The sequence below is a fragment of the Dromiciops gliroides genome, chromosome 2 (assembly GCF_019393635.1).
Source record: "Dromiciops gliroides isolate mDroGli1 chromosome 2, mDroGli1.pri, whole genome shotgun sequence".
Taxonomy (NCBI): Eukaryota; Metazoa; Chordata; class Mammalia; order Microbiotheria; family Microbiotheriidae; genus Dromiciops; species Dromiciops gliroides.
The window spans coordinates 635,937,377-635,956,061 of record NC_057862.1 but is presented as its reverse complement, the minus strand read 5'-3'; the positions used below and the strand labels follow the sequence as shown (position 1 = coordinate 635,956,061).

General features: G+C 40.8%; 1 non-coding gene across 1 annotated transcript; it reads right to left on the bottom strand.

Moving 5' to 3' along the window:
* Window positions 1–14,363: 14,363 nt before the first annotated feature.
* LOC122744965 lies at window positions 14,364–14,473 on the bottom strand. Its single transcript, XR_006355288.1, has one exon. It is a non-coding gene; the product is annotated as a U6 spliceosomal RNA (small nuclear RNA).
* Between the last annotated feature and the right edge of the window lie 4,212 nt (window positions 14,474–18,685).

Below are 18,685 nucleotides of genomic sequence, written 5' to 3'. Positions count from 1 at the left end.
TCACATAGCTAGTGTCTGAGGTGAGATTTGAACTCAGTTCCTCTTGACTCCAGGGCCAGTGCTCTATCCACTGCACCACCTACCTGCCCATACCCATTAGTTAGAAGGGGCAGGAGTGGACAAAAGCTTCTTAAACTGTGGGTCATTACCCCATATAGGGTCAAGTACCTGAATGTGGGGGTCATGAAAAATTTGGCAGTAGATGTTTGATTTGTATACCTATTTTACATACCAAGATACCAGGGTTACATAAAAATTTATTGGGGGGGGGCAGCAAGGTGTTGCAGTGGATAGAGCACAGGCCCTGAAGTCAATAGGACCTAATTACAAATCTGGCCTCAGACACTGGACACTTACTAGTTGTGTGACCCTGGGCAAGTCACTTAACCCCCTTTTGCCTCATCAAAAAAAAAAAATCTTGGGCAAAAAGGGGTGGCTAGTGGAAAAAGTTTAAGAAGCTCTAGAGTAGACAATCTCAAATCTAAATCTAATCTTCCCTATTCCTATATTCTAAAGTCTCTTCCAACTCTGATATTTTATGCTTCTATGTTACAATATTCTGCATCCTAAGGTCCCTTTCAGCTTTAATATCCAAGGTTCTAAGTCATGGTGAGTCCTTTCTTTGAAATGTTTTTTTTTAAAGACAGATCATCTTTGAGGGCAGCTAGATGGTGCAGTGGATAAAGCACCAGCCCTGGATTCAGGAGGACCTGAATTCAAATCCAACCTCAGACACTTGACACTTACTAGCTATGTGACCCTGGGCAAGTCACTTAACCCTCATTGCCCCAGAAAGAAAAAAAAAAGACAGATAGTCCTCACACTGGACTGACTCAAGCTGAATCCTGTCTGAGGCCAGAGAATTGGACAAAATTATCTTTACTGGGTCATTTCCAGTCCAAGAAATGTAAAACAGCCAAAGATAAACCACAAGGCTTTGGGAATTTAAGTACAGTTTGGACTAGCTTGCTAGGACTGGAGGGTGCCCCACCCCCACTGTTAAGTGATTAAGCCCCACGTTGTTCTCCAGATAAGGTTTTTAGACATTCACCTACACATGACCATACACATTCTGGCCTCTTTCAGGAAGCTTACTAATGAGTCAGGGCTTTTAAAGTCACTCTTCCTGACCTCAAATTGGCAGATTGCATACCAAAACTAAAAATTATTCTAGGAGATTCTAAAATAATATGTGCAGGAAGACAGAAAGGCATAAATATCATTTTCAATTTGTTCTTCTGGGGCCAAAGAAGTTTTGACAACCAGGGCGGTGTTTGATTATACATACATTGTAAGTCTTTCAAGTATGTTTTTACTCATAAATAAACCAGATGTGTTAAAGGGGTCTCAGCTATAATCCTTTTTCTTTTTGAAGAGAGCTCATCAAGATATTGAATTGAACTTCCTGTCACCAAGAATGCCTTCTGAGTTGTGCATCAAAGGCCACATTCCCCACCCCTGGAATTCCTCTCTCATACACACATACACACATTGATGGTGTGAGAAAATAATGGGATTTGGCAGATATGCAAAGGCCCACCTGGAGATTAATCTAAACTGATTGAATTAAGTAAGAGTGATTGACTTTGCTGATTACCCTACTTATTATATTAGAAACCCAGGAAAATTACTTCAAATACAGCCTCAGACACTTACTGGCTGTGTGAACCTTGGTAAATTACTTTAATCTCTGTTCTCAGTTTTCTCAACTATAAAATGGGAATTAGTAATAGTAGCTACCAGGCAGCTAGGTGTTGCAGTGGATAGAGCACCAGCCCTGGATTCAGGAGGAACTGAGTTCAAATCCAGCCTCAGACACTTAACACTTACTTACTAGCTATGTGACCCTGGGCAAGTCACTTAACCCCAATAGCCTCACCAAAAAAAAAAAAAATAGTAGCTACTTCCCAGAGTTTTTGTGAGGATGAAATTGTGGTAAAAAATTAGAGAACTCTCCATATGCTCCCTGAAGGGAGGCGAAGGGTGCTTCCGGAACACTAAGCGTCTTCCAGGACTCGACCTTTTTTTGTGCTTGGCCCTCGTGGTGGTGGTGCGTGTTAACTGTCTCTGGTGGCTGCTGTTCTGGAACCAAGATCAACTGTAAACTTTCAGGTTCGATAAGTTAATTACAGAAAACCCTAAATTCCTTTGAACTAGTTTAATTGGAAATGGTCTGAGGATTGCATGGGTTAAGTTTAGAGTTAAGAGCATTTATCTGTATTTCTATTTTCCTATTTCCTTATCTTTTATTTTTATTAGTTTTACCTTTGTTGTTTAATTAAAATCTGATCCTTTTGTGAACTAAAGCTTAAAGGCTCACTTCTTATTGGCCTGGGAGAAATACCTAAAAAGGACAGTTCAGAGGGGAGGGCAAACCTAAAAGGTCCCTCATATTTCCGGGACCCCAATATTAAGGCGAGTCACCCAAATAATGCTCTATATATCAAATTTTGGCCCTCACAAAATGAAATCATGTTTCTAAATTGTTTAGCACTGTTCCTGTATATAGTGGATGCTTAATAAATGCTTATTCCTTTTTCTTCCCCTTCCCAACAGAAAAACACACAGATTTAGAGGGCATGGAGTTTATGTCCTGAAAATACAAATTAATTCATTTCAACAGCATTTCTTATGCTTGCATTTGTGGGGACACAAAAGTATAGCAGGACCCCACTTTCAATTTGTTTATTTAACTTTTGCATAGAGGCACTCATAAGAGAAAAGAGTCCTGCACATTTGTCAGTGTTCTAACCTGTCTGACTTTTTTTTCAAGGCAATGAGGGTTAAGTGATTTGCCCAGGGTCACACAGCTAGTAAGTGTCAAGTGTCTGAGGTCAGATTTGAACTCAGGTCCTCCAGGGCTGGTGCTTTATCCACTGCGCCACCTAGCTACCTCCAAAGTCAATGTCTTTCTAGAAAAGTGGCTAACGGTAATTTAATTTTATTTCTGCCTAAAATGGAAAGCCTGGTAGTGTCTGTTTCTCCCTTGGGCCCCCAAGGGCTGGCATCTGGGGCAGGAGGCAGAACCCACGTGGACCAGTTTTGAGTGGTGACTTCCTGTGTGGTCTTAGATAAATCATTTCCTTCCTCACAGACTATTTTCTATTCTGTAATATAAGGGATGGCTTTATTTTTGTTTTCATGGTCTCAGGCCCTGTCCCAATGCCTTGCCGAGAAGGTACTTAATAAATATGTATGTCGGGGCAGCTAGATGGAGCAGTGGATAGAGCACCGGCCCTGGAGTCAGGAGGACCTGAGTTCAAATCCTGCCTCAGACACTTAACACTTACTAGCTGTGTGACCCTGGGCAAGTCACTTAACTCCAATTGCCTCACTAAAAAAATAAAATAAAATAAAATAAATATGTATGTTGAATTTTACTGTTGATTGTGTTAAGGTTCTTTCTAGTTTATGCTAACATTTTATAGTCTGTGTTCTAATGGTCTGTATTGTAAGGTCACTCCCAGCTCTGACATTCTGTGATTCTGTGGGAAGTGCTTTATCTACTGCACCACCTAGCTGCTCCTCTGACTTTTTTTTGTTGTTGTTTTGGTGAGGCAATTGGGGTTAAGTGACTCGCCCAGGGTCACACAGCTAGTAAGTGTCAAGTGTCTGAGGCCGAGTTTGAACTCAGGTCCTCCTGACTCCAGGGCTGGTGCTCCATCCACTGTGCCACCTAGCTGCCCCTCCGTCTGACTTTTTAACCCCAACCAGAAAATCTGGGAACTCCACCATAGAAACCACTCAATGTGTTACTTGTCAAAAATATTAATTCTAATATTACATATTAGTATATTAATGTGTATTAGTATCTTAATAATAATATACTAACAAAGCCTAAACTGTTATTATATTTAGTGGCTAGCCTGCTGCATGCTCCAAATAGGGTCCATTATCATAATTTATGGACAGTATGTAACCCTCTGAAGCTGAAGCTAAAAATGCATATCCTCTGGGCAGCTAGGTGGCGCAGTGGATAGAGCACCAGCCCTGGATTCAGGAGGACCTGAGTTCAAATCCGGCATCAGATATTTGACACTTACTAGCTGTGTGACCCTGGGCATGTCACTTAACCCTCATTGCCCCACCAAAAAAACAAACCAAAAAAATGCATATCCTTTGCTTAAGTCTTCCTCTAATGCTCATCACATCAATAAGGTACTCAACCCTGGGCTCTTGAAAGCTATGTCAATGGAGCACAAACTTTGGCATGTTGTAGCAGACTATCAATGCTTTGAAGATGGGCCTTTTTTTTTTTTTTTTACAAACTGTGTTGTTAGTCTAAGAACCAGGTTAACTCTGGAGAAACTCATTGTCAGAAAGGTAGCCAACTGGTGGTGAATTTCTTGACAACAGAAATCTCTAAAATATGTTGTTTGAGGAGGGAGGGGTGTCAAGCTTTATCAGTGAAAGATAATAGAATGTCAAAGCTAGAAGGGGACTTAGAAATAATCTTTATTTTACAAAGCTTAATTAACTTGTCCAAGGTCACGCAGTAAGTAGATGAACCAGGAACTGTACTTGGGTCATTGTAGAACAACTTATTGGTTTAAGATTGAAAAAGGAGGGGGCAGCTAGGTGGCACAGTGGATAAAGCAATGGCCCTGGATTCAGGAGGACCTGAGTTCAAATCCAGCCTCAGACACTTGATTGACACTTACTAGCTGTGTGACCTTGGGCAAGTCACTTAACCCTCATTGCCCACAAAAAAAAAAAAAAAGATTGAAAAAGGAGTACAATGAAGCTGTATTTTGTTACCTAATTTAATCAATTTATAAGCAGAGTACATCATGCAAAATGTCAGTCTGGATTAATCAAAAGCTGGAATTAAGGTTGCTGGGAGAAATATCAACTGTGAAAGTGGGTACATTGATTTGCTTGAGCCCTCCAATTATCCAGGTAACCAGAACAACTGTATAAGGACTGGCTTCACTGCCTAACACACCAACAATCCTTTCTGTGACTGAAAGTAAACCTAGCTGGATGGTCAGAGAATCAGTAACTATAAAGCCAATCAAAGACTTATCTGACTGCAGGATATGCATTTATGGATAATGACTTTATCATCAGGTATAATCCTTTTTCTTTCTGAAGAGAGCTCATCAAGATGTGGAATTGAACTGCCTGTCACCAAGAATGCCTTCCAATTTGTGCATCAAAGGCCACATTCCCCACCCCTGGAATTCCTCTCTCATACACACATTGATGGATAAGTAAATCTATTTTTCCCTAATATGATGTCATATAATATTCTGGCTTATTAGGGAAGATCCAGCAAAAAACAGGAGTTCCTGAACAGAGGTTTAAAATAATGGACACAATAGGCTCTAACCAACCCGAATGTAACATTAGAGGAAGAAGGAAAGGGAACAAGTATTTATCGAGCACCTACTATGTGTCAGGCACAATGCTATGTACTTTACAAATATTTTCTCATTTGATCCTCATGACAACCCTGTGATTTGAACTCAGGTCTTCTTGACTCCAGGGTCATGAATCAATCCCCTGTGATAATTACCTCTTGGGTTCTCTCAAAACCTCACAAAGTACCTCCCCTACACATTTGTTGATGCCTGACCTTGGATCCAGGGAAGGGCACTGGATCAGGAATCAGAAGACTTGGATTTGAATTTGGTCTTGGTCACTTACTGCATTTGTGACTTTGGGTGAGTCATCCCTCTGGTTTTCACATTCCTCCTCTATAAAAATGAGGGTGTTGGACTAGCTGGCATCTAATAACTATTCGAGCTCTAAATCTATTAGTCAAAATGCCTTTCACAGTGACCAGTGTCTTCTGTTTTACAATGAGAAATGGATTGTGAGGTGCCATACAATTTTGGAGTTGAAAGAGGTCTTAATGATCTTCCCATTCAGCCTCCTCATTTTACATGGGAAGGAAATGAGGTCCCAGACTTTACCAAGTAACCCAGGAGATAAGGAAACTAAGAAAGAGAAAGTAACTTATCAAGGGTCACAGAATGAGTTAGTGGAGGAGCTGAGACTAGAACCAAGATATCCAGTTTCCTGTCCTGTGCTCTCCCCACTTACAATAAAATATAAATGACATATCTTTTTGTGAAATTCGGTTTGAAGAAGAGAATAGAAAAGAAAACTCTAGGTACTAGAAGTCTAGACAAAATAGGGCTAGAATTTGTTTTTAAATTCTAAATTTCTGCCCAAGGAAAATAAATATTTTTTGTATCTTCTAAAAACTAAATTTATTTTCACAAAGGTCTTTCTTCTCTCCCTTCTCCCTCTCTTCCCTCCTACTGAAAAAAGCAAGAAAAACAAAATGCCTGTTCCAGATGTGTAGCCAAGCAAAACAAATTCCCACATTTACCATGTCCAAAAAGATATGTCTCAATCTGCAGTCCAAGTTCATCACCTCTCCCTCAGGAGGTGGGCAGCATGTTTCATCATGAGTCCTCTGGAAGTATGCTTGGTCATGTCAACAAGCAATTACCAAGTGCCTACTGTGTGCCAGGTTGTGCTTGAGAAAGACCAAAAAAAGGGGACTCTGTTCTTAATGAGCTCCCAGAGAAAGGAGCATGGTTAAGAAGCTTGTCTTTTGCCTCTTTTTGTATCTCCAGCACTTAGCATAATGCCTGGCACATAGTAAGCACTTGATAAAAGTTTGTTGAATGAATAAATTTTGCAAAAAGAAATTTTATCTAATTCCCAATTTTGTCTAGGGTTGGCCCTGATAGGAGACTAAATACAGATATTTTTCATGGCTGGTTCAAGAGTCTAAAGCAATATAACTAATGGACCACTGGAAATTGTTTCTAATGGTTGGTAAGAGAAAGGCAAGAGCTGTGTGCTCTTTGACTCATATCATAGCACCAGAGATAGACAAAGCAAGGATTTGAACTTGTCTCCTGGCTCCGAGTCTGATACTCTGACTACAATATAATGCCTTTATTAAAATAATAAAAATAATAACTGGTATTTCTATAGCACTTTAGGATTTCCTCACAACAATACTGTGAAGTAGAGATTCAAGTGTTATTATTCCTATTTTAAAGATATGGAAACTGACAGCAGTCAATGTCAGAGACAGCAGTCAAATCTACCTTATCTGACTCAGCCATTTTTTTAAAGTGAGGAATCATAAAACTCAGCCCTGTTGATAAATAGCACTAACTTCAAACCTCTTTCTTTTTTTTTTTTTTTTTGCTTATGAAAATGAAAGGTCTCCAGGAAGTCATGGGTATTTTACTATTGCTTAGCAAAGCTTATTTCATGGGTAATTCTTCCAGAAATAAGGAAGTACATTAGTGCTAATGTGATAAGGGTGGGGGGAGGGGGGAGGGTCATGTCCCTTAATTGACATGGAAAAATGTCATCCCCGAGGGTAAATGTCACAATGGAAAGGGAAAGTGACAAGTGCTGCTGGATAAAGAACAGCTTTCCTCCTTCAGAGGAAAGGGGGGTCAGCACATCTTGGAGCATTCAGACCTTTTCTGTCTGACACTTACCTCCCCTCCACTCAACCCTTCAATCCAGCTACACTGATCTCCTTGCTGTTCCTCACCCCATCTCTGGTCTTCTTGCTTTGCCCTGGCTGGTCCTCATTCCTGGAGGGCTCTCCCACCTCACCCCAGCCTCCAGGCTCTTTTCCCATACAAAAGAGCTGTTGGATTCCAAAAAGGGAGAAGTGACCTCTGATCCTAGAGCAGAAGTTGCTTGCTCTCTGCCCCCATTTTTATATATGGCCTGCCAGGTGTGGGTAGCTCTTGACCCACAGGCATGGATTACAACCAGAAGAAGGTCAAAGGATTACAGTTGAACCCTGCCCTCAGATGGGGAAGATCCAAAGCATCAGAGTGAGGTGGAAGGGACCTTGGAAATCATTTGGAAACCTACCTTCCTATTATTTTTTTAGTGAGGCAATTGGGGTTAAATGACTTGCCCAGGGTCACACAGCTAGTAAGTGTTAAGTGTCTGAGGCCGGATTTGAACTCAGGTACTCCTGACTCAAGGGCCAGTGCTCTATCCACTGTGCCACCTAGCTGCCCCTACCTTCCTATTATTTTACAAGGCTGTGATTTGACTGAGGTCAAGCTAGCCAATCCGCAACACAGTCCTGACTAGACTCTGCCACTAAGCTGCTAAAATACTTTTTTTCCCAGTGCACCAACCAATCCCTGCAGTGAGATTTGCCTTAGACCATCCCCCCACATTTTCTAAGTACTGTTTCTATTTCTTATCAGCTTCTGATGGTCCCTCTTCTGTCCCCTCCTCCCAGAATTCAATGCCCCGCTGCTGCCCTGTGACTGTCCAAAGTCTTGTATTTTGGCACCCAGTCCAGGAGCTGCCTTCCTCCACATTCCCCCATGTTCTCAAATTATCCTTTGCTGCCCTTCTCCCTCCATGCACAGCCCCATCCACCACCACCCCATCCTTTCATCTTAACTGCCTTTCTGTCAGTGGTAGGTGTTAGGAAAGCAACCGGATTGAGAGAGGAAACCCTCAGGATCTGAGTACTTGTGAGCTGGTGTGAGAGCTACATGGACTTGGGTTCTCTGCACAGGCGATGAGCTGCCAACTGCCTCTGTGACTTTGAGCTAGGGCTGCATTGGGAATAATACTGGCCATTGCATTAATTCATGGTTTTAAAGATGGAAGTGGGGCAGCTAGGTGGTGCAGTGGATGGAGCACTGGCCTGAGTTCAAATCTGACCTCAGACACTTGACACAACACTTGCTAGCTGTGTGACCCTGGGCAGGCGCTTAACCCTCACTGCCCCGCAAAAATAAATAAATAAAATTTAAAAAAAAAAAAGATGGAAGTGAAAATCACTCCAGACTTGACTCTGTTCCCCACATCCATGGTGTCAAACTCAAATCGAAACTGTACGCAATTATCCCTGTGGCCAGATATTGACTTCATTAAAAATGGAACATCATCCAAGTTTTATTGTACTTTTACTTAATTTGTTTTGTTTTCGAGGCAATGAGGGTTAAGTGACTTGCCCAGGGTCACATAGCTAGTAAGTGTCAAGTGTCTGAGGCCGGATTTGAACTCAGGTCCTCCTGAATCCAGGGCTGGTGCTTTATCCACTGAGCCACCTAGCTGCCCCTCCAATTACATTTTAATATGGTTCTGGCTGTCCTTTGAGTGTTGAGCTGGCAGCATCTTTGACACCCCTACCTCACCCCAGAAGAAGTTGAGCAAATATGGGGTTGATGATGAAAAGGATGATGGTAATTTGTTGTTACTACCTCATTCCAACCCTTACAAGACATACTAAAATTTTCAAGGATCCCATTTGGTTTATAGTTAGATAGGAAGGAGGCAAATGGATTTGGTCCCTGCCATCAGCAAACAGTTTCATTCATAGAGAGCAAAGCATACCCAATGCAGGTGTCTAGTCCCTAGGACTTAGAATTGGAAGGGACATTGGCTATCAGCCCAATACCTTCATCTTACATGTAATAACTGGGCTGCTAAGTGCTCAGAGAACTAGAGGCTCTGGAGCAATTTTCTATTTTTGCCATGTTCAATTGTAATTGGGCTATTTGTGGTGATTAATTATGCAAATTATCCACTTCTGCAACACATTTTTAGACCATGCAAAATCCACAAATCCAATAGTAAAAGCATTTAAGATATTTAATTTAACTAAGATAACTAAGATATAAAAGTGGGATCAGTAAAAAAAGAGAGAGAGAGAGAGCATTGACTTACAATACAATCATTCTCTGACTTGATACTCTTATTACATGTATTTTGTTGTTTCACTCATGTCCAACTCTTTATGACTCCATTTTGGGTTTTCTTGGCAAAGATACAGGAGTGGTTTGCCATTTCCTTCTCCAGCTCATTTTACAGATGAGGAAACTGAGGCAAACAGTCCTAAGTGACTTAAGTCTTCCTGACTACAGGCTAAGTGCTCTATCTACTTCACCACCTACCTGGTCCTACCACCTGTATAGGGAAATTCAAAACCTGGGAGACCTATTGTCTGCCACCCATGCATAATAAAGTCCTAGGAAATGTGTAACAATAGCACCACTTGGCTTTTTCTCTTATTGTTTCCCCCTCCATTTCATCTGCACTAGAAATTAATGAGGGAAGAGGGAAATCCTGGCTCCTGAGATCCACACTGCTCTAGTGGAGTTTCTTTGGCTCAGCCAACTGTCTTCTCCTACTCCCAACCCTTCCAAATTCTGGCCTTTATTATGGATATGTGGCCAGTAACAAACCTGGCAGGTTTTTAAGCCACTCTGAACTCCCAGAGAAGAAAACTAGCCCAGAGAGGAGAAAATGATTGATTTCCCTAAGGTTATAGAGCTAGTAGCTGGCAAAGGGGAGACATGAGCCTGGATCTCTTGGCTCCAAATACAACGTACTTTCCATCACACTATGTCCGTGATGACTCAGGGACCTTGCCATGCTGCTTTCTTTAAGGCCTTTAACTGATTACTCTATTCAGAATGAAAGTTTTTCTGACCTGATTTTATGGAAGGAATATAGAGTTTCCTTTCTGTTTGGGAGGAAATACCTGAAACCAGATCAATAGCTTTCTGAGCTTGTGTGCCAGCTCATGGAACCTCACCAGTCCCATAGCAATTGGCATTCCGGTCCATTTTGTCTTCATTCAGACATGAGATCACCAGATGCCATCACTGCCAAGGTCAGTTCATTGGAACTGAGTGAATCAGAAGACCTGGATTTGTATCGCAGTTCTTCCATTAACTCTCTCTGTGACTCTGGGCAGGTCAATTCCTTTCCTTGGGCTTCAGTTTCCTGACATAAAATAAAGGAGCTGTACTAGGCAGGTTCTAAGGTTCATTCCAGCTCTGATATTCTATGCCTCTATGACCAGGGAAAACTGAGTTGAAGAACTAGTAGTAGTAGTAGTAGTAGTAGTAGTGTAATGATTGGAGTGGCGCCACCTGCTGGAGAGTTACTGTAGTAAAGCTCGGCCATGAGGAGAAGGCATCTGAGGGCAAGCCATGTGGTCAAGTTCCTTGACGTCAGGAAGTGACATTTGCTCATGGGTACTGTCTATCAAAGCTACCAGCCAATCAACTTGAGGAACCTCCCATTTCTGAGAGGAGAACACGAAGTAGGAAGTGGAAGCTGGCTAAGGGCTGACTTGCTCTTTTGGTTCGACATTGGCTTGGTGGCAGGACTTCAAGTGGGAGGTTTAAGAAGGCTAGGATTTCCATGCTATAAGAAATCTGTTCTTGGGGCAGCTAGGTGGCACAGTGGATAGAGCACCAGCCTTGGATTCAGGAAGACCTGAGTTCAAATCCGACCTCAGACACTTAACACTTACTAGTTGTGTGACCCTGGGCAAGTCACTTAACCCCAATTGCCGCACCAAAAAAAAAAAAAATCTGTTCTCAATCTTTCTCTTTCTTTACTATCTTATATCTTTTAATAAACCCTTAAAAAGCCTAAACTCTAGGGGCAGCTAGGTAGCACAGTGGATAGAGTACCGGCCCTGGATTCAGGAGGACCTGAGTTCAAATCTGGCCTCAGACACTTGAGACTTACTAGCTGTGTGACCCTGGGCAAGTCACTTAACCCCAATTGCCTCACCAAAAAATAAATAAATAAATAAAGCCTAGGTTTAAAAAAAAAAAGCCTATACTCATTTATCAGTGATTTTAGCCAGTTTCCCCCCAAAACTGGGGGGACAGATTAGAACCCACATTTAGAATTTTAAATTACACAGTAGTAACAGTAGTAGTCATAGTAGTAATAGTAGCAGTTGTAGTAGTCATTATTGCTGCTTCTGCTGGAAGAGGAGGAGGAGGAAGAGCAGGAGGAGGAAGAGAAGGCTTATAGGGGGCACGGTGGGTAGAGTATAGAGTGCAGGCTTGGAGTCAGGAAGACTCATCTTTGTAAGTTCAAATCTTACCTCTCACCTGGACTGTTGTAAGAACCTTGACTGGATACTCAGCTGCCAGCCTCACCCCTTTCCAATCCATTCTCCACCCAGCTGCCAACTTTATCTCCCTAAAGCATGTCTAACTATGTCACTCCCCTGCACAAAAACCTTTAGGGGCTTCCACCTGTCCCCCAGATGATAATAATAAAAAGGAGTATTTATTTATAAGGTGCTTTACAATTTGCAAAATGCTCTTTACCTATGCTATCTCATTTGAGCTTCACAATAAACCCATGAGGTAGGTGCTAGCATTATATTTGTTTTGCAGATAAAATTTAAGCAAACCAAGGTTAAGTGACTTGCCCAGGGTTATACAGAGTAGTAAATGTCTGAGGGTGGAGCTGAACTCAGATCTTCCTGATTCCAGGATTGCTGTGTCACCTAAACTCCTCAGCTTGGCATTTACAACACCTTACAGTCTGGCTTCAGACTACCCCTCCAGATATATTGCACATCATTCCTCTTCAGGTGCTTTCAATTCCAGTCAAACTGGCCTGCTTGGTGTTCCCTTCCCTCTGCCCTCTATCTTCCACTTCTGCTTCTTTCTACAGGCTGTTCCCCTATGATTGGAATGCACTACATCCTAAATTCCATCTCTTCAAACCCCTCATAACTTCCTTCAAGGTTCACAGACCATGAGCCACCTCCTATGGGAAACCTTTCTTGATCCCTCCTACTTGTTGGCTCCCTCTCCCTCTTCCACAAATTATCCTGTAGACATTCATCTGCATACAGATCCTCGCCCCCAGGAAAACACAAGCCCCTTTAGAGCAAGAAATATCTTTCATTTTGTTTTGGTGTCTCCAGAACCTGGCATGATGTACCTAGCAGGTGATTAATAAATGCTTCTCCAATTTGATTGGATTGGCTCTATGGTTATGGACACCACATTTTACAAAGATCACTAATAGTCCAGAGTTTTTAGGGAAGGGCAACCAGGAAGGTGAAGGAATTGGAAACCATATCATACAATAATAACTATAGGAAAAAAATAACAGTAACTAGCATTTATAGCAATGCAATGTTAACAATGTACTTTGTGTATATTATCTCATTTGATTCTCACAACAACCTTGGAAGATAGGTGCTATTATTATGTCCATTTTACAGATGAAGAAATCAGGGCTTAGAGAGGTAAAGAATGGGTCATACGGGGACACCAGCCCTGGATTCAGGAGTAGCTGAGTTCAAATCCGGCCTCAAACACTTAACACTTACTAGCTGTGTGACCCTGGGCAAGTCACTTAACCCCCATTGTCCCGCAAAACCAAAAAAAAACAAAAAAGAATGGGTCATACAAGTCAACCAGCTATCTGTGGCAGGGTTGGAACTCAAGTCTATGCTGATTCCAAGTCCAACTCTCTATAGACTGGTGCAGCTAGATGGCTCGGTGGATAGAGTGACAGGTCTTAAGTAAAGTAATTCTATCTCAGATACTTATCTGTGTGACCCTGGGTAAGTCACTAAACCTCTGTTTGCCTCAGTTTCCTCATCTGTAAAATGGGGATAATAATAGTGCCTATCTCACAGGATTGTTGTGAAGACCAAATAAGATAATAATTGTAAAGTGCTTAGCACAGAGCCTGGCACATCTGCTCTTCAATCATTGTCATGTCCAACTCTTCATGACCCCATGGACCTATAGCATGCATGGCCATTCTGCCCTCCACTATCTCCCAAAGTCTTTCCAACCTCATGTTTGTTGTTTTGTTTCCATGATACTATGTATCCATCTCATCCTCTGCCATCCCCTTTTCCTTTTGCCTTTAATCTTTCCCGAAACAGGGTCTTTTCCAATGAGTCCCATCTTCTCATTATGTAACCAAAGTATTTGGGTATCAGCTGCAATATTTTACTTTCCAGTGAATAATCTAAATTAATTTCTCTAAGTTTTGATTGATTTGATCTCCTTGCTGTCCAAGGGATTCTCAAAAGTATTCTCCAGCATCATAATTCAAAAGCACTGATCCTGCAGTGCTCAGCTTTTCTTATAATCCAACTCTCACAGCCATACATTTACTACAGGAAAAACCATAGGTTTGACTTTATAGACCTTTATCAGGAAGCTAATGTCTCTGCTTTTTAGTATGATGTCCAGATTTGTGGTAGCTTTTCCTTCCAAGGAGCAAGTGTCTTAATTTCTTGGCTGACTGCTAGGTTTATATACCAAAGAATCCCCCAAAAGAGAAAAAAAACCTATTTGTACAAAAATATTTATAGCAGCTCTTTTTGTAGTGTCTAAGAATTGGAAATTAAAGGAATGCCTATCAGTTGGGGAATAGCTAAACAAACTGTGGTATATGATGGTAATGGAATATTATTGGGCCGTAAGAAATGACAAGCAGGATGATTTCAGAAAGGCCTGGAAAGACTTGCATGAACTGATGTGTAGTGAAGAGAGCAGAACCAAGAGAACATTGTGCACAGAAACAATAATATTGTTTGATAAAGAACTGTGAAAGATTTAACTATTCTCTTCATGAATTTGCCTGTCACCCTTACACAGGGATCATGCGAATCTTCTCTATAACATTCCAATTTTAGTATATGTGCTGCCGAAGTGAGCACAGACTTAATTATTCTCTTTTTTTTTTTTTTTTGGTGGGGCAATGGGGGTTAAGTGACTTGCCCAAGGTCACACAGCTAGTAAGTGTCAAGTGTCTGAGGCCGGATTTGAACTCAGGAACTCCTGAATCCAGGGCCGGTGCTTTATCCACTGCGCCACCTAGCTGCCCCCTAAGACTTAATTATTCTCAACAATACAATGATCCAAGACGATCCCAAAGAACTATTGATGAAACATACCATTCGCCTCCAAAGAAAGAACTGATATTGATGGAATGCAGACTGAAGCATGCCATTTTTCACTTTCTTTCATTTTTTTTTTCTTCAAGTTTTCATATATAAAGTGACTAATATGTATAATCTATATCTGATTGCTTGCCACCTCAGGGAAGGGGGAGGGGAGGGAGAGAAGGAGGGATAAAAATTAGAACCCAAAACTATAAATAAAAATGTTTATTACTTTAAAAAAAATTTAAAATTTTAAAAAAATTTCATGGCTGCCATAGCTGTCTGAAGTGATCTTTGAGCCTAAAAATATGAAATCTGACACTGTTTCCATTTCTTCTTCTATTTTCCGGGAAGTGATGGGATCAGTTGCCATTATTTTAGTGTTTTAGATGTTATGCTTCAAGTCAGATTTTACACTCTCCTCTTTCACCCTCATCAAGAAACTTAATTCTTTTTCACTTTCTGTCATCAGAGGGGTATCATCTGCATATCTAAGATTGTTGATACTTCTCCCAGCAACCTTAATTCTCACTTTTGATTCATCCAGCCTGGCATTTCGCATGATGTGCTCTACTTATAAGTTGAATAAATAAGGTGACAATATACAGCCTCATTATACTCTTCCTATCTTAAACTAATCAGTTATTATTCAATGTTCAGTTTTAATTGTTGCTTCTTGATGTTCATAGAAGTTTCTCAGGAGACAAGTAAGATGATCAGGTACTGCTATCTCTGAGAATTTGCCACATTTTATTGTGATCTATATAGTCAAAGGATTTAATGTAGTCATTCAAGCAGAAGTAGATGTTTTGTTTTGTTTTGTTTTCTGGAAATCCCTTGCTTTTTTCATAATCTAGCAAATGTTGGCAATTTGGTCTCTAGTTCCTCTGCTTTTTTGAAAACCAGCCTACTCTTCTGGTAATTCTTGGTTCACATAATGCTGAAGCTTAGTTTGCAGAATCTTAAGCATAATCTTGTTGGCATGTGAAATGAGCACAATTATTCAGTAATTTGAATATTCTTTGGCATTGCCCTTCTTTAGGATTGGGATGTAAATTGATATTTTCCAACCCAGTGGTCATTGTTGAGTTTTCCAAATTTACTGGCATACTGCATGCAGCACTTTAACAGCATCATCTTTTAGGATTCTAAATAGCTCAGCTGGAATTCTAATACCTCCACTAATCTTACTGTTAGCAATGCTTTCTGAGGCCCATTTAACTTCATTCTCCAGGATGTCTGGTTCTAGATCAGTAACTCTGTTGGTGATGTTAAGATCTTTCTTGTATATTTCTTCTTCAAATTCTTGCCACCTCTCAATCTCTTCTACTTCTAAGTCCCTCCCATTTTTGGTTTTTATCATGCTTATTTTTGCATGCAACAGTTCCCTTGATATCTCTAATTTCCTTGAAGAGATTTCTTGTCTTTCCCATTCTATTGTTTTCTTCTATCTCTTTCTTTGCTTATTTAAGGAAGACTTCTTATTTTTCCTTGCTATTTTCTGGAATTTTGCATTCAGTTGGATATATCTTTGCCTTTCTCCTTTAGATTTAGCTTTCCTTCTTTCCTCAACTATTTGTAAAGCCTCATCAGATAGTCATTTTGCTTTCTTGCTCTTCTTTTTTAAATTTGTATCTTTTGCTGTTGCTGCTGCCTTCTGAATAATATTGGGAACCTCTGTCCATAGTTGTTCAGGTACTCTATCTACTAGATCTAATCCCTTATCTCTATTCATCACTTCCACTTAATACCCATAAGGGATGTTATTTAGGTCATATCAATGTGGTTTCGTGGTTTTCTCTACTTTCTTCAATTTAAGTCTGAATTTTGCAATAAGTTCATGAGGGCAGCTAGGTGGTGCAGTGGATAAAGCACTGGTCCTGGATTCAGCAGGACCTGAGTTCAAAGCCAGCCTCAGACACTTGACTCTTACTAGCTGTGTGACCCTGGGCAAGTCACTTAACCCTCCTTGTCCCACAAAAAGAAAGAAAGAAAGAAAGAAAGAAAGAAAGAAAGAAAGAAAAGGAGAAGTTCATGATGGGGCAGCTAGGTGGTGTAGTGTTTAAAATTATATGTGGTCACCCTATAATTGTCCCAAGTTTAGAGAACATAGCTGGAGTTTATTATATATTTGTTACTTAGAAATTAGAAGTTACTGCACCAGTTTTGGGGCATTAAGCATTTATTAAAGCATATTAAATATTAATAAAGAGAGAACATGGCTCAGAAACTTAGGAAAGCCCCTAGCTAGGAAAGAGAAGACAGAGAAAACTGGATTGCATGGCTCCCCTTCCACTTTCCCAGGCCAAGAGAGTGAGTCACCGTGTAAGCTTCCTGCAGACAGGAGGAGAGCCCGCCCTTACACATTGCTCAAAGCTGATTGGCTAGCATCATTCAAATCTATTGGTTTACTGGATTTGAGGGTGGTCTGGCTGATGTCAGAGTACTGAGCCCTCTGAAGGAAAAAGCCTTCAGGTAGGTGTGGTTTTAATCCCTATTCACAATACAAATTTCCTTTGAAATTCTCCTGACTCTGGGCTGGCTCCAAGAAAGGTCTGGCCAGGCTTTCTGGGTCTCACAGAACCCCAAAACACCCTATTATTAATAATTTTCTCACAGTGGCATAGTGGATAAAGCACTGGCCCTGGATTCAGGAGGACCTAAGTTCAAATCCGACCTCAGACACTTGACACTTACTAGCTGTGTGACCCTGGGCAAGTCACTTAACCCTCATTGTACAGTAAAAAATAAAAAATTTAATTTAATTTAAAAATAAAATAAAAAGAAGTTCATGAGCTGAGCCACAGTTAGCTCCAGGTTTTGTTTTAACTGACTAGTATCTAATCAATATTGATTCAATATTGATGTCCATGTATAGAGTTACCTTTTGGGTTGTTGAAAAAGAGTATTTGCCATGACCATGGAGTTATTTTGACAAAATTCTATTAATCTCTGCCCTGCTTCATTTTGTACTACACGGCAAAACTTGCCTGTTATTGCAGTTAGCTTTTGATTTCCTATTTTAGCATTCCAATCCCATATGACGAATGTCAGGGGCAGCTAGGTGGTATAGTGGAAATACTGGGTTTGGAATCAGGAAGCCTCACCGTCCTGATTTAAAATCCAGCCTTGATACTTACTTACTCATTTTACAAATGAAGAACTGAAGCAAAAAGGGCTAAATGACTTACCCAGGGTCACACAGCTAGTAAATGTCAAGTGTCTGAGGCCGGATTTGAACTCAGGTCCTCCTGAATTCAGGGCTGGTGCTTTATCCACTGTGCCAACTAGCTGCCCCTTCTCAGCCTTTGACTATGAGAGCTACTCCATTTCTTCTACGGGATTCTTGCTCATGGTAGTACATATGGTGATCACTTAAACTAAATTCACCCATTCCTGCCCATTCAAGTTTTCTGACACCCAAGATGTCCACGTTAAATCTTCCTATCTCCTGTTTGATTATATCCAGCTTAACTTGGTTCATAGTTCTTTCATTCCAAATTCCTATGCAATATTGATCTTTACATCAAACTTTCCTTTCATCACCAGACACACCCACAGTTAAGCTTCCTTCTGGCTTTGGCCCAATTGCTTCATTCTTTCTGGAGCTTCTTGTATTTTTTCTCCACTCTTCCCTAGTGGCCCACTGGACACCTTCCAACATTATATCATTAATCATTTTAATTTTGTCTATGTACTTTTCTTGGCAAAGATGCTGGAGTGGTTTGCCATCTCCTTCTTCAGTGGATGACCTTTTGTCAGAATTGGGTAACCTTGGGTAACCTTTCAATGCATAACTCATAATTTCATTGAGCTGTGCAAGCCCCTCTGTCACAACAAGACATAGTGAGGGCTATATAAATGTTAGCTACTATTAACCACTATTATTACTCCACCCAACTTCGTTGTTGTTGTTTGAGCTTCTTTCTCAAAGAGGACCATGACATTGGGAGGGATGTCACGACTTGCAGTGAATTGGATTTAAGT